We start from the raw sequence: 16,830 nt of genomic DNA on the forward strand, positions 1-16,830 counted from the left end.
CCAAATATTGGTGGATCATTTCAAGCAATCCGGTTCCATTCCGTCTAGATTTATGTGTCGAAACAGACATTCGTATACCAGACGTCAACCATTCGGAAACATACCTCCATCTTATATGAGAAATATTCCCTCAAAACGGCGTTAAACCACCAATCACCCATAACTAAAGCTTTTCTTAGTCCTTTGTAACACCACAACAGCGCAAAGAAAAAGAATGTGATTGATAACTCAGCTTGAGAGGTGCGTGGCCAAGTGAGTGACGCTTGTCTTCCAGTAGCGAGGACACAAAAGATGCGGTGCCTTTGACATATAATTTGTGGATCTCCCCGTTTTCATTGTTAGTAGGGCCTTGATGACAATAATCAGTTTACGACACTCTTCCAAATATTTTCTTTACGGGAGTGGTGTAAATTGCTATTTTTTTTTAAGAATTTACATGAACACTTCGAGTAAAACCATAACAGAGGTAAATTGTCAAGAGGCCGTATTTCATCAGTTAATTGTGAGGATGTGTCATTTATCACCTTGTCTCTGCTCTGGTTTTTACTCTCTATTTTTACTGTACGTCCATCACACTGTCGTCGCTGCTCTGGTTTTACTCTCTATGCTGTACGTCTATCACACGGTTGTCCCTGCGTTGGTTTTACTCTCTGTGCTGTACGTCTATCACACTGTCATCGCTGCTCTGGTTTTGCTCTCTATACTGTACGTCTATGACACTGTCGTCACTCCTCTGGTTTTGCTCTCCATGCTGTAAATCTTTTATTATATATTATGTGGGTGGTTTAACCCGAGAGCACCTCCATCCATAAAAGCGGACCACTACATAGCATTTGTGATAAAAACATCTAGAGTATAGCGTGAAACAACCATTTAAGAAATAAATAAAACTAATAAATAAAGGCATTACTCATATTCTACCTGAAGATAAAACACTGATGTGTAAACCGAAAGAAAAAATACATTATTACAGCTTTAAGAAGGAGTACAGCAAAAACGAACCTTCACTTAAATCCGCCCAAACTTGAATAAATCAAATCTCAATCGCTTTAGAGAGCTTATAACAGAAACAACTGGATTCAGTTTTTATTAAAACCATATCATGATTTCGCGTTTGCGGTAAATAAAATCGATTCTTAACACAGTTTCTTTTTGACATGAGTCTAAGTTGTTTAATATTCCAGGACAGTGCAGTGTTGATCCGGAAAGAGTGAGTTCTGATTTATAACTGATGATCAGGTGGCTCATTTTCCACAATAATTGTTTTAAAAACCGAAGCCACAAGAAAGGTCATGATAATCTCGCTAATGATAGAGAACAGAAATTGTCCACATATCACGGTATTTTAGCGATGGAATATTCAAGTGAGACAGATCGTGTAACACGTAATGTTTGCAACTCGGAACTACAGTGTCTTAAAAGATAATGTTCATTGTGTCATAGTCTGGAGAGGAATGGCAGCCACCATGGATGTTCTGACAAAAATTTTGGACAAAATCCTTGGAACAGTGATTCTCAATCCTGGATTGTTTAAAAAATAAACATCGTTATAAAGGTACAGAAGTGGAGAGATAAACGAACAAACACGTGAGGAACTTAAAAACTACAGAATTATTGGCGGTGCACTGAATGTTGCTTCGACGAATCACCGCAATGTAGCACTACGCGGTCAGGTCCACCATATACGGTGTTGTATCCTTCCGCTTCCTCTGAAGGCGGTACCTAGCCATAGCGGAATAAAGTAGCGGACTGGTCTCCGGCTTCATTGCCTTCCGCCGATATCTGCGCAAGCGTGGAGAGCCGCGATTCTATCGGTAGGCCCCCCATAGGCCTCCAGAAAGCGGCTTTTTTGGACATTGGTTGAAGGTCATCATACTTTTCTCCTACGATCATCCGTCGAAATAATGGCAACAATCTTCTGAGCTCATCGGCTGAGTATTTTTGTCCAATCACATTTTGTAAATAATCCGATGCTGGTGAGCTGACGCCACCTGGTGACCTCTTCCAGCTGTTGAACCTCGATGCATATTCTCCCAAACATAGCGGTAAAACCAGACAGAGCACTGTCACTTGTATCCGTAAGCCCATCTTTGAAAAATCTGCAAAAGAAAAAAAAAGGAATGTAAGCAACCCCATCCATAAAAAATGGCCTGTTTGTTTTGAATCAGTAGGTTAGGGCTATTCGGGTTTCATCATCATTATTCATATTGATTAACCAAATTCCGCCGTTGTACACATATAAGTGAAATGTTCTCGAGTATGACGTAAAACACCACTCAGATAAATAACTTATCCAAAGTCTACAGCCCAGCGCTTATCATGAAAAAAAGCAATTATACCAAAATACCAAAATTGTCGATTATGAATTACTTCATAAACAGTGAACTCACACTGGAGCGTCCTTCATATTGAAGTCGGATTATGCAATTCGCCTCTCTAAGAGTTTTAACAAAAAATCGATTCCGTAAAACTTCTACTTTGGTAGCAGCACACGTCCGCCTACACTCGTGATCTTTCTAATTCATCTGTCTCCGGCCGTACGTGAGAAGGTCTGACAACAACCTGCGGATGGTCGTGGGTTTCCCCCGTGCTGTGCCCGGTTTCCACCCACCATAATGATGGCCGACGTCGTATAAGTGAAATATTCTTGATCAATGCGTAAAACACCAGTCAAATCAAGTCTAATTCATCTGAACACTAAGACACCTGTATACAACACGAATGTTGTCTAGATTTCAGCTGAACATAGTTACACGGTTTCCAACCCTACAAGAGTAAAAAATCGCCATCAACTCGCACTTTTGCCACCTACAGAAGTCACTTTCACGCACCTGATATACGGTCACAGCATTCATATACCTTCAGTGAAATGGGACTTTCGTAACCCAGTGGTTAGCGTGCTGCCGTAGCACAATGACTCAGGAGCCTTTCACTAGTGTGGTTGCTCTGAGTTTTCTGAACAACCATGAAGACGTTCTAATAATCCCAAGGCCAATTTGCAAGTCAACGTTCAACACAAACCACGAAAGAATTAAGAAAGTATTAAAAAGTTAGAAATTAGGACGGATCCATGCCAAGAGAAGCAGCCCACAGGTTTTGATGACATTGGAGACGCAAGGAATGTATCTCAGTTGCGCTCAGGTAAAATGCGGCGTAGTACTAAGTACTAAAATTGTAATCACTGGTAATTCCTTTGTTGAAGGGTTACCATTACATCTGTCATATCCTAGGGAATCTTCGTTTTTCATTCTTAAAGAAAAGGGATCGTGATAGGTTACGTTAACGAATAGCATCTGTTCTAAACCATAACTGCGTAGGCAAAGTTCTTTTGTGAAGAAACGGAGTAGGAAAGATCAGGTTTTGATGATTGGGAATACGTAGATACTGCACACGAAAAAAAAAGCAGTTGACGTTATGGAATGAGTAAGGAACTGTTAATAGTTCCATAGACGTTATGAATTAAACAAGGAACTGTTAATGTTGTAAAGACGTTATGGATGGAATAAGTAACTGTTAATGGTTCTATAGACGTTATAGATAGAATAAAGAACTGCTAATGGTCCTATAGACCTTATGGATGGAATATGGAAGTCTTAATGGTTCTATAGACGTTATGGACTGAACAAGGAAGTGGTAATGTTCCTATAGACGTTATAGATAGAATAAGTAATAGTTGATGGTTCTGTAGAAGATATGGATTGAACAAGGAACTGTTGATGGTTCTATAGACGATGTGGATTGAATAAGGAACTGCTCATTGGTTCTGTAGACGATATGGATTGAATAAGAAACTGTTATTGGTTCTGTAGATGTTAGGGATTCAACAAGAAACTGTTAATGTTTGTATAGACGATATGGATTGAATAAGGAACTGCTCATTGGTTTTGTAGACGATATGGATTGAATAAGAAACTGTTATTGGTTCTATAGATGTTAGGGATTCAACAAGAAACTGTTAATGTTTGTATAGACGATATGGATTGAATAGGGAACTGCTCATTGGTTTTGTAGACGATATGGATTGAATAAGAAACTGCTCATTGGTTCTGTAGACGATATGGATTGAATAAGAAACTGTTATTGGTTCTATAGATGTTAGGGATTCAACAAGAAACTGTTAATGTTTGTATAGACGATATGGATTGAATAAGGAACTGCTCATTGGTTTTGTAGACGATATGGATTGAATAAGGAACTGTTAATGGTTCTATAGATGTTAGGGATTCAACAAGAAACTGTTAATGTTTGTATAGACGATATGGATTGAATAAGGAACTGCTCATTGGTTCTGTAGACGATATGGATTGAATAAGGAACTGTTACTGGTTCTATAGATGTTAGGGATTCAACAAAAAACTGTTAATGTTTGTATAGACGATATGGATTGAATAAGGAACTGCTCATTGGTTCTGTAGACGATATGGATTGAATAAGGAACTGTTACTGGTTCTATATACATTAATACTGCTTCCTGAACAGAAGCTTATTGTTCGTGAAAACATAACTAACCCGTAACAGTGGGTACGAGAGGTACGAGTGACGTAACATCGTGTTTCCGTTTTCTCTTGGAAGGCGCATGTTAAAAATTCTAGATTTACAGATGATTTGTTGAGTTACCAAATACGTTAGAAAAGAACTGTCTGTGGCCCTTTAGGTTTGTTTCCACTTCCTTCGGAAATAACCAAGGTTATATTATTTGTTTTTTCAGTGGTCACAGAGTGTAATACTAAGCCCATTAACACGGGTTCTTTATTTAAACTATCTAAAGGACTCCTACTTCAATATCTTCAGAGTTCATTGTGGGACAGAACGATGTCCATTTCTACAGGTGTACATACATATTTATCACATCGCTGGATCATCATTCCGAATACACCGGGCTGTTTATTCTTCGTGCTGTATTAGATTGCCACGCTGGATACATGACTAGTTCCAATCAAAGCGCAACTGAGATACTTTTTTATTATCGCTAACTTTTACACAAGAATTATATGCGATTTGAATACTAATTTCACTCATTCGCTTTATGTTTTCCAACATCAATGTAAACTGTTAACCGCTAGTCTTTGCATAATTTCGTCCTAACGTTGCAATTTATATGCTTTTTTCAGTTCTTTGCTAGTTTGTGTTAAACGTCGGTTTCGGAATCGACCTTGCGATTATTGACCTGGAACGTTCATCTCGGTTGACGGCTGGTATACCAATGTCTGTTTCGACGCATAGGTTCACTCGTTGAGCCGGTCATGGGTGGTCGAGTAGACATCGAAATGTGGGGCCACATTCGGAAATTAAAAACAACCATAGAGATGACCAATTTAAAACATTAGTGTCAAACCCCAGTTTCCTCTCACCATAATACTGACTTCCGTCGTATGAATGAAATACGACGTAAAACACAAATCAAATAAATAATTAAATCAAGAGTCAAATAGAGTCAAGTATCACACCCGTCATTAGTTTTAAGTGTTCTCCTGCTGGTCAAGAGTTTTCACGCGGGAGAAATATATTCAAACATCAATATCTAAGTTCACAGGAAGTTGAAATGTCAAAACGAATTGCTCAAAGCCCTGTTCACATCGCTAATCAAACTACATATATATATCCCGTCAATAAATGCAGCCTTCGAGCCTTGGCGAACGCCTCGAAAATTACCATTGTATTGTTCAACGATATTAGACAGGAATTCGCCGTGGCAGTGCGGTCTATTATCTGGACTTGGGCGGAAATTGGTGATATATTGTACGGTTTCGTACGGCTGACCTCAAGCACTGCTCCGGGCGGTTGGTGACTGATACATTCTGACAAGACGTCAGGTACTCCATGGCTCAAACTTGTTGTCTGGCATCTCGCCAATTAGCCATTTCGTCTCATACTGACGTCTCTTAGTTACTATTTCTGTTGGAAGGTGAGCAAGGATCACCAATCAATTAACTCCCGCCATATAAAAGGCCTTCATTCATAATGATGTACTCGTGTGAACCCAACGCGACACGCTTTGACCGTCAGTCGAATCCGGGAAGCGATTATAGCATAAAATGAACATGTAAAATTTGATCGCATTCAAAGCCATTATTCAAAAGTATCGGATGTTTTTGTTTAAAGCTATACTGAAGAATTTTTCATTAATTCGATGGCTGACATTTTGTTGAATAGAGGAAATCGGAGTGCCTGATGTAAACCATCGACTTTTAACAAGTCACTGACAAATTTTCCCACGCGTTCTCTACATTTTTAATCTCTATTAATGGGAGACAAGTGTTCTTCAACAAACGTAAGACTGCGTATCCTGTCCAACGAGCGTCGTTGACCGCATATTGTCACCAAAGCTCTTCTGTCTATTATGGATTTTTGTGTAAAATGTTCAAGTCGACTAAAGCGAAAGTGTTCAAACCTACGTACTACTGTGTGAACTTGGGAGTTCAGTTCCAAAACTCTGGTGCCGTCACTCAATGCCCATGAGTGATTATGAAAACAACTTTCATCTGAAATGTATGGTTAGCTTTTCGCACAAACTTCACCCTGTTTGTTCACAAAAACACCAAAAGTCGGTCATTTTTGCCTTTCCTTCATTTAATAAATCTCACATGCCAGAAACTAAGATTGAGAGAATAACTTGTTATTTAATTACGTCACCATTAGGAGGGTTTCCTGACATGTCGGCCGCTGCATAATTAAGCCGAGAAGATTGAGAATGTTTCCGCAGAACTTTTAAGGTGCGGACGATAATTAAGTGGCGTACCAAAAGGCTTTCCAATAACCGAATATTAGTGCTAATACGATGAAACGTGATTATAATGCCTGGACTTATAAATGTCTAAAATAGAAGAGACAGTCATGTACAGCGTCAAACGTTAAACTGAATTTCTTAATCGTCGACCTATTAGCCGCGTCTGTTGGATGATAGAAGTTTGAGGCAACCCTACTGGCGCCAAAGTTAATGATCAACTTTGTGATTGCAGATTCTTCTTTAAAGCATAGAACCAGATTGACTCTATGCATCGAAACAGGCATTCGTATACCAACCGTCAACATAGACAGACCTTCCAGGTCAATAAAATATTCGAATAACACAATGATGAACTACTTCACAGACAGACTGATTAATTTGACAGGTCTGTGACAATATTTACAATAAGAGACATTTGTGACAGACAGATTGCAGTTGATTTTACAATTTGCAATAATTTGGCATTAAGTCGCTGTTTCAAGTAACCTACGGAAGATACCGCCTTTATATGTAATGGACCCCATGTATAGTTATTCACCTGAATACATAAAACTGGCCCCAAATGTTGCGTTCTCGGCGGTAGAAAATACAGTGGTTTAGTGGACATCAAACGCAATGTCCTGAGATGAATATCAGACGTAAAATTCAATGTTTTCCAATGATATTAAGATTACTGAAGTTTTTACTTGTTAATGCCGTACTAAATAAAATTCCCCTTATACAGCTGGCGGCCTCGTTTATAGGTGAAGGGGACGGGTAAGAACGAGGTAAACTATTGCCCTTCGCTAGATGACCGACAAACCTTTTCATCACAAGCAGCAGATTTAAACACACAACCTCAATAATCAAGAGGATGGAAGTGGCTATTTAGTCATGAGCAATACAGCGAAGCCTCCGCGAACGCTTTCATCGAATTAAAGCGGAGGCATATGAACTACTGCGATGCGCAACATTTTCCGACGCATTGAGTATGATCTTATATCCATCAGTTCAGACCTTTAGACTACCTTGTAGACCTTTAGACTAGCTTTTCACAAGACTTACGCCCCAAGGGCGTATGGAAGCTTTATTTCCAATTCCTTTAGAACATTCTGTTGTCCTTGTTGGTTAAAAAAAAGACCAGTCTAGACAGCCTGTGTGTTCACTCTAATATTCCTTTATTGATGATGAGGTCTCGTGCTTGAGCCTATCATTGCAGCTGTTTCCGCTACGAAGTTGCAATAATTTTGGATGAAACTGCAGGAGTTTTATTCGTGAACAAATTCAAGAGAAAAGGGTATTTGAAAATAATTTTGTATGGTGGGTATTTGGGACCAACTTTTGACATTTGTCGTTGTTGCATAATAATGTTCTAAATAAGGATGTGATTCTTGTCTAATAAATTTCTTTGAATGTGAAATTGTTGTTTATATCCAAACATATGCATTCAACCTAAATTATGATAATATTTATTACCATTTTAAAAATATAAATATGATCCAAATTGAGGTTTAATACATTTTTTAGTTGAAAAGAACAAATTCTAATGCAAAAATATTTATTAGACCTGTGTTACATTCTCATTTATGACATTATTAAACAAAGACTATAAATACCAAAAGGTTATCCCAAATACCCACACAAAAAAAAATTATTTTCAAATGTCCTTTTCTCCTTAAGGAAAAATCGGAAAAAAATATTGACGACTAGGAATAACTTTTCGCACTCTTTCATCTGAACTTCACGTCATTTTGATGTTTTCTCCACCTTAAAATAAAACGGAAAAATTTACAAAAGTAACGTCACTGGATTTGAACTCCCAACTGGACGCGGGTGGGTTCAATCGGCTTACACACTGACAGTTCACGCCTCAGATCACAGCATGTCATACAACAGGGTAAAAGTTAAATGGTAACCCGATAGCCTATCACCCGCTCATGTATACCCTCTAAATCGGCCGGATAAATTTATCACGGGAAATTGATTTTGCTCTAAGTGCCGGTATTGCGCTAAAAGTTTAATTCCCCCTCATGCAATATTATTAACTCGTGATAACAACGGGTGAGATAGAAGAAGAGGGCGTAGAAGCGCCTTAAGGGATCTGTAATATCCCCATCAATGTACCCGCATAGATCCTATGCTGTTTCGCCTTACGGAAAACAGCTTTTTGCACAGGGCCAAGGCGCTTAGGTCGAAATGAAAAGCGAGCAATTCGACTCATTATCACACAGCTCTACGTCACACGAACAAACCCAGACGGATGATCGTCCGTGCCAGAATTTGTTTGAGTTGGCAAATGGTTCTTGTGTTGCCACAGGCCGTCATTTAACAAGTTTTGACATTTCTTTTGAGAAAAAGTCATTCTAATTTTGCGCTGTGGATTTTTCTTCTCCCTGACTGTCCACTTTTGTGACTCGAGGTCTAGTAAGGATAATAATATTGCTCGCTTGAAGTTTAAGATGATTTTAGATTTAAGATTCCCCCTTACGGCTCAAGATCAGAAGTCGTAATTTCATGATCGAAATTCAATTTTCACAAGGCGACTTTCTTTTGCTGAATTTTTATATTCCGTTTGGTTTTACGTTTCTTTTAGTCATTTTCTGTTTCCAATTTTAACAAAAAGCCAACACCTTTTTCATAAAATAATAATTTATAATGTAAAGAAGATTTAAAAAGCTTGTGTTTAGAAGCAATTCAAAAACAGAAGTATCCGAGAAATCAAAGCTACTGTGTTTAGCTAGGAAAGGATTCAGTAATGTTCAATGAAAACCTCCGCGTGATAAAATAATACACAATCTTACTTTCACCAAGTGGTTCATTTGAACGGACTTATTCTGGGGTTACTAAGTACAAAGGGGTACACTTTCACGGGCAATGGCGATTCGGATTCAAGCTGGAATGAGCCTTGTCCCCTTGTGACACCTGGACGCTGCTTCTTTAGTTGGCAGGTGTGAACAACAGGGTACGCAGGTTTAACTCCAATTCCTTGGCGTGGGAAAAGGTTACCCGTTGAAATCAGTTTAGTGTATTTACTTGGGATACTGATGTGTGTGACAAACATTAAATGTGATGAAAGCCCCACCAACAAAATTTATAAATTGAGCTTCAATCTCTCATCCAGATTTAGTGACGTATAGGACGTCCGTTCTTCATGCGTTGACAGATCGCCTTGACAAGCCTCAATCCACTCAGACCTTATCTAAATATACGTCAAACATAACCTGGTCTCGTGGGACACTAGTAACTGTGATTAAACCACAAAGTCAATACAATTTCGAAGAAGTGAGTATGGCCAAATACAATAACATCACACCGTCCTTTCCAAGAGGGATAATGATGTCTCCCAAGGGAGCAGTTTGTTATTTGTTCATGGCCAATCACTTCAACCTAAAGAATGGTCACTGTCAGTCCCAAATGTAACAGGTTAAAAGCTGACCCTGTTTCTCGCATAGAAACCCACAGTTCAAAACCAACGGGTAAACACTGTTTAGTAGACAGAGCTGCGATCTGTCGAATACTGTTTTAGAACTGCAAAATAAGAAAGTGCGGACACACGATAAGACTGACAGCTCCGATATTTGTCGCTAATGGCGTCATGGAGCTTGACGCCGTCAGGCCTCGGTGCTTGTCAACGTTTGTACTGCCTTTGTAATGCTTTGTGTGATTTAAGTCAGAACAAATTAGAATCTGGATACTTTCGGGCTACTCGAGTCATCACCTGAAATTCCAGTGTTGTTATTATTCAGAGGGCGATTAATTAGATAGCCTGAGGAAATATGATGACACCATATTCAAACAAAACGGGCATATGTGTTCGCGGCTCATGTGAAGGCGTCAGACAACTTTCTGATTTGAATGCAGTATAAAGGTTCTATTGTCAGCGTGAAAAGAAATCATGGAAAGTGTTGCATGAATTAACATGATACATCAAGCATTAAGCCAGGAGTTTTAATCATGTCTTTTCATCTTGGCATTGAGCCCGACATTTGGAGGTACATGCTAGGGAAACGTGATTTTAGCAGTGAAAATTACAATTTGCAACATTACACGTAAAGCCAGTAATGCACTAAAGCTTTCTCTTTCGTAACAGAGTGTCCAGTTTCACTCCTTCCGACTAGAGGCAGTATATTTCGTTGTATTGAATTGGATCATCATGTCGAATATGTGAATAGGTGCAATCAAAGCGCAACTGAAATACATAATTTGATTATCGATAACTTATAAGCAGTTTAATTATAACTGATATCACTGCATATTTTTTTTACCTAATTCTTTTAAAGCCATGATATTAGGGGGCGTGTAATTTGCTACTATTTATGCATTTACATGAACAGTTAGAATAAAACGACAACTGAGATAAATTGGCAAGAAGCTATATTTCATCTGTTAAGTGTGACCATTTGCCAGCCATCACACTATCGTTGCTGCTCTGGTTTTTCTCTCTACGCTGTACGCCTTAATTGTTTAATTATTTTATATACTTTCTTGGTTCCTTGGTGGTTTCTGTTAAACATTGTTTTGGGAATTAGCCTGCGGTTATTTACCTGGAATATCCATTTTGGTTGACGGCTCGAAAACAACTGTCTGTTGTGACGCCTAGATAAAATCATGAGTGTTCAAGAAGAACGTTGTCATATGAATGTCGGGTTTGATGCCCCCATCCAGGATGGGTCTAAAGAAGACACCATAGTCACAGCTACAGTACTAAAGCCTTTACAGCACGTTTTATTTCATACTCAAGAAATTTTCACTTTGGCGGTCAATTTCATGGGTGGAGAAAATCTGAGCGCTCAAGAGAGTCTATCGTAGAGATATTGCCCCCCCCCCCCACCCTCATAGAGGCTTCAACGAACGTTAGACTGCGGGAATGGCCCGCAGAAGCATTGTCACCCATTTATTGTTACCAAGATTCCACAAGCTGAGAGAGTGGGGAATGTAACAATGTGCGTGGTAAAGTTGTTAATGCTGTTAACATCGAAACTAGTTCGCTTGTGACAAAGCAGTTACATTAGCTAGGTAGTTTCTCGCACAAATCGGTCACAAGCTAAATTAAATATCCAAAAATATGGTACTTCGAAGAAGACTACATTGTGTATCTCAGGCCAGAAACTTATGGGTTCCAAATGCCTAATAATACCAATTATGGCCACGTGTTCAAAGCTAATTGCATAATTATAAGTATTATGCCGAAATGAGCAGAATTGCAAACGCGCAAAATCTACCCACGTTTAACAAAGCAGCCTAATGTCATAGATTCTGTATGTGTCCTCCAAAACATTCTATAAAACTTCATACACGTGGAAGCGGTATCAGGCAAGTGGCATGCATTATGTGATCCAGTCCACGGACGAAAACCGAGGTTTTACTGCGATTTTGACCCCTTTGTGTAAGTCTGTCCGTGTCTCCCTTTATAGAACATGATACGAACACGTATAACTGATGTAAGGTCTGTGCGCCAAGATGAAGCGTAAGGGATATACCACTACTGGTAGGCCTACTCACATGTCGCCAACTAATGTCGTGAAACTAATCGTTGAGAATTTGGATAAAGGCAGTCTTCGTGAATGAACGCTTAAGACATTTACGACAGCAATGCCGTAAATAAGGATTGTCGTCGGAAAGTATCGCAAAAAACAAACACACACAAAACAGAATAATTAAACTTTCCGATATTTGAACAACAACAACAACAAGAATCTCGTCAAGCTCATCAATATGGTATTCGCATATAATCGTGAGTTTCTAGTTTTTGAACCAGTGAAGGACACGGCTGGGTAGTCACGATTAAACCTGTCCCACTGTATTTGCACAACTCATGTTTGATCACAGCTTCGATTTGTTATACATTCAAGAGAATGAGACACAGTGCTGAAATGTTTACTGACTGTTGCCCGACGATGTCAGTAAACAGCTTGCACAAACAGCCCGACGGACTCCCACCTTAATAATTAAGTGCTCCTAGTGAACTGTAAATAACACCGTTTGCGCCGTACTGACCCACAGTTTCACACGAAACATAAGTCTTGAAAGTGAACCATTTTTTTGCAAAACTATGAAATGGGACATGAGGGAAGGAAATAAATTACCAAAGGTCATAACCGAGTGTCGTATTTTTCATATGCTGAGTGATCTTCTTAAGTGTTACAATGACACTCTTGCAAGTAAATATGGCCAGAGCCTCCAGGACCTCTGGCATTCTGTTTCATAACTATGAATATACTTCGGGATGAAGCAGATCCTCACGTTGCACGCCCCTTATCTCCACAGCTTAAGCAGGATTAAGTAAAAACAATGTGCACTGATGATATATGCAGATGATTGAAGGTGTATTACCAACTGTATGATACGCGATTTGTGGTTTAATAAGATCATCAACTTTATTGTTTCTCCGAGGACTTTATGCATGAATATGAAGTTTTCTTTTATTAGCGACAGTCGATTAAGATTGGTTAGAATACAGTACAGTACAATATTTCATCAATATTCCACCTTAAAACAGTTGAGATGTAAACAATTGTGTCCAAAGTTTCCATCGTCTGTCAAAGGCTAGTACTTTCCTTGTACTTAAAAATGATATCCTTTATTAGAAGTACAGATAGACATAAGATTGGTTACAATACAGTACAGTACAATATTTCATCAATTTTCATTTATTTGACTGGTGTTTTACGCCGTACTAAAAAAAAATTCACTTATACGACGGCGGCCAGAATTATGGTGGTAAGAAACCGGGCAGAACCCTGGGAAAACCCACGACCATCCGCAGGTTGCTGTAGACCTTCCCACGTACGGCCGGAGAGGAATATTTCATCAGTATGAATATGAATTGCCCTAACCACTGGACACGAGAACCATACTTCAACGCAATAACGTTATATGGGTTCGTACTCGATTCTAAAAGAGTGCGTGATGCAGGCAGGGTATCGGTGCCTCGATGAAAACATTGGCACTTTAGCAGGGCGCTTTGTCTTTACTCAGCTAACGACAATCCGCACAATGACAACGAATGCTCGGTTTCAAATATCCAATCGGGGACTTGTAGGCCTACGAAGATCCGATGGTGGACGGCAGATTAGCATTGGCCTCACAACCTGGCTGTCGGGTTTTTACGGCCTGTCAGAAAACGATAACGGCGAACGGATTATCTGCAACAACGGCTCAAAGGAAATCGCGATATTTATAAGGAAATGTTAGAGCTAATATTAGCCTCCTTTGAAATTTCATTTCATTTGCCGCAGAAGAGGGCTCTGCTCGCCCACCTGAATTATGTTCTAAATGCGGTGTCTTAGCATTCTCTTCGCCCGGCATCTCAGCTTATTTGTGTCACACACGGATTGTCGGGCAAGCCATTAGCTTTATGAAAGTGGCGACTTGGTCAGCTTTACAGTAAATCGCTTTTGATATATCACCGGCAGAAAAATGTGCTTTCTGAACATTTTAGGAGCAGAGACAGTTACAGTGTATACATATTCAAAACAGGCCCTTTTCATGGTTTATGGTGAATGTTATTTAGGAATTTGTCCTCTACGTTATTTACTTATTTATTTGATTGGTGTTTTACGCCGTACTCAATAATATTTCACCTATGCGACGGCGGGAGGAAACCGAACTGAGCTCGGGGTAAACCATTACAATCCGCAGGTGAATTTGTCCTCTTAGGCGAGTGAAATAAATCAGTATCCAAACCGTGTACCATGCTAGCTTATAATTTGTCGATAATCAAAATATGTTCCTCAGCTGCCATTTAATTACAATTATTCACTTATCCAACATGGCGCTCTAATTCAAACGCGATGAATATAAATTCCCGGGGAAAGCGTTAAAAGCATGTGACACCAGCAAGAGTATTCTGTTCCGTCGTAACATTTATTGTTACATAATAGCCTGTGGCAATAACATATGTTATTCATTACTCAGAAAACAAAGTATTCTGTCAAATTTACAACAGATTAGCTTTTTACAGTGCATTTTTGCGGGCTAGATATAAATAGTTCCATTACCACTGACCTCATCATGTAAAGCCTGTGAGAGCCGAGATAAGAGTCGAGCTATAGATAAAGCATGTTTATTGATGCAATCCATTAATAGCTCTGTGACATAAGACCTTGGATAGGAGAATCACTGTCGGACATGGGACCAATTGTATTGTAACCTAAACCAAGTATTAACTTTAGTATTTACAAAGGCGCAGCGTGTTATGCAATGAGATGGGACCATTGATTCACCATTGATACACAAGTAGTTTCCCGTGGTAAGTATCACAATGCTCATTTAAATTTATGAAGTTTTTTCTACTAGCATGAGTCACATCACTGCATTTTTTTTAGTAAATTCTGTTTATGCCATGGTGATAGGGGCGTGTAGTTTGGTACTATTTAAACAGTTACATGAACAGTTATAGTACTACCTTAATTAATGCAAATTGACATGAGATCATCTTTCACCGGTTACATGTGACCATTTGTTAATCACACTGTCGTTGCTACTCTGGTTTTGCTTTCTATGCTGTAGATCTTTTATTATATTGTATATGACTGCCGTAAGGTGGCGGAAACCGGGCGTGACATCGGATTCACCCTTGGTGGAAAACATCTGGTCTTCACCGAACGTTAAACTGCACAAAACACCCACAAGATCGCCGTCGACTAGTTGTTGTCATCGTAGCCTAGCGCACAAAGAAACCGGCGCGATCTAAAATTCCCCTGTTGAAGGCCGTGTTAAACTTTGCTCAACCTCTTGTCTGTACGCTAATATTAACACTCCTCTATTTACCCACTTAAGCCTTTAGTGTGAACTCTTGTGATCAATTAAACGCTGTCGATTATATCAATAATGGTATCATGTGTTAAGATAATATCAATATAACGTTTGTATTTCGCGTGGGAGTTTGACACCACTTTCATATGCACTGAACGGCAGCAAAGCTGACCAAAGTGACGCGAAACACATCCTCTACTGAACGACAGCAAAGATTTTCAAAGCGATGTAAAGCACATGCTATACTGAACCACAGCAAAGCTGTGCAAAGCGTCGTAAAAACAGAACGAAAAGCTTAATTAAAGTGAGTACAGCATAATTTTCGGATAAATAAAAAATATTCAATACATACGGACTTATCTTTTGTTGCTATGCTAAAATTCTGTAAATACACCGAACTTCTTTTCTTTGTTGCTATTGGTAAAGAGGCTATACAGGAGATTTTTGACACAAAATCGATCAGGCGCAAATCCAATTAATCTTTTAATAATTTTTAAATATTCTAAATAATTATCTTTTATTCATACGAATTTTGTCCGTTCACGCGTTACCGTTGAAAAAAAAAACATGTGAAACACTACAGTAATGGTACAAGTGATCTTTTCGGAAAATACATTAATTTGAGCTACTCTGAGTAAATAGAAAAAGACTGATTTCATTTGCAACTGTGGATATTTTGCTAAATAATCTCCGTTATAGCATCTATAAGGAAACTTGCTTGATGAACTTTTATAAAAAAGGGAGACCATTTGTTTTGTTTTTTTACGAATAAATAACTTTAACAGGGTAAAGGAGATTTGGAGTGCGTGGTATGGAACTATACACGCAAGGCCACGTCCAATGGCCAGGGACGTATACGTGCTAACCCTTGCCGTGGGTGTATCAAGGCAGATAAGCAAGAGCAATGACTGGCTTCGAAAATAGCTCCTGGATAAATGGAAACAGGGATATAGAACCCTGTCAAACACTACACAGCCTTGCAAATCGCTGATTTTGCAAATAAACTCGTCTGATGTTTCTTTCAATTTCCATGTCTTTTTGTTTCCACGGCCACCGAGCGCTTTGTTACCACGGTAACGACAATATCATATGGTGTATAAACAATGCCAACAACATTTTATATAAAACAGATAAAGAGAACAATACCGATTTTTGTAAATATCTCCCAAAAGCTGATGTCGGTTTTTAAGTGCAATGTTTGGGGTAGAACAATGTCACAATTCTATATATATCCAAGTCTCTGAACACGGTGTTGTGCAGTTGCCAGTGGCCGCCAGCTATTGAAAGTGAAACGTTCTGGGGTTTTGAGCATTCATAAAGCTATGGGATTAAATGCACTGGCGTCTGTCATGCGCTGTCAAGGAAGA

At 39.1% G+C, this 16,830-nt stretch overlaps 1 long non-coding RNA gene across 1 annotated transcript in view; it reads right to left on the reverse strand.

Moving 5' to 3' along the window:
* Window positions 1-1,054: 1,054 nt before the first annotated feature.
* LOC135480732 (uncharacterized) overlaps window positions 1,055-16,830 on the reverse strand; it is a 51,560-nt gene continuing 35,784 nt past the window's right edge. Inside the window, exon 2 of the long non-coding RNA XR_010445957.1 lies at window positions 1,055-2,099. This is a non-coding gene — a long non-coding RNA (uncharacterized LOC135480732). The remainder of the gene's footprint in view (window positions 2,100-16,830) is intronic.

Source organism: Liolophura sinensis, chromosome 13, assembly GCF_032854445.1.
Source record: "Liolophura sinensis isolate JHLJ2023 chromosome 13, CUHK_Ljap_v2, whole genome shotgun sequence".
Taxonomy (NCBI): domain Eukaryota; kingdom Metazoa; phylum Mollusca; class Polyplacophora; order Chitonida; family Chitonidae; genus Liolophura; species Liolophura sinensis.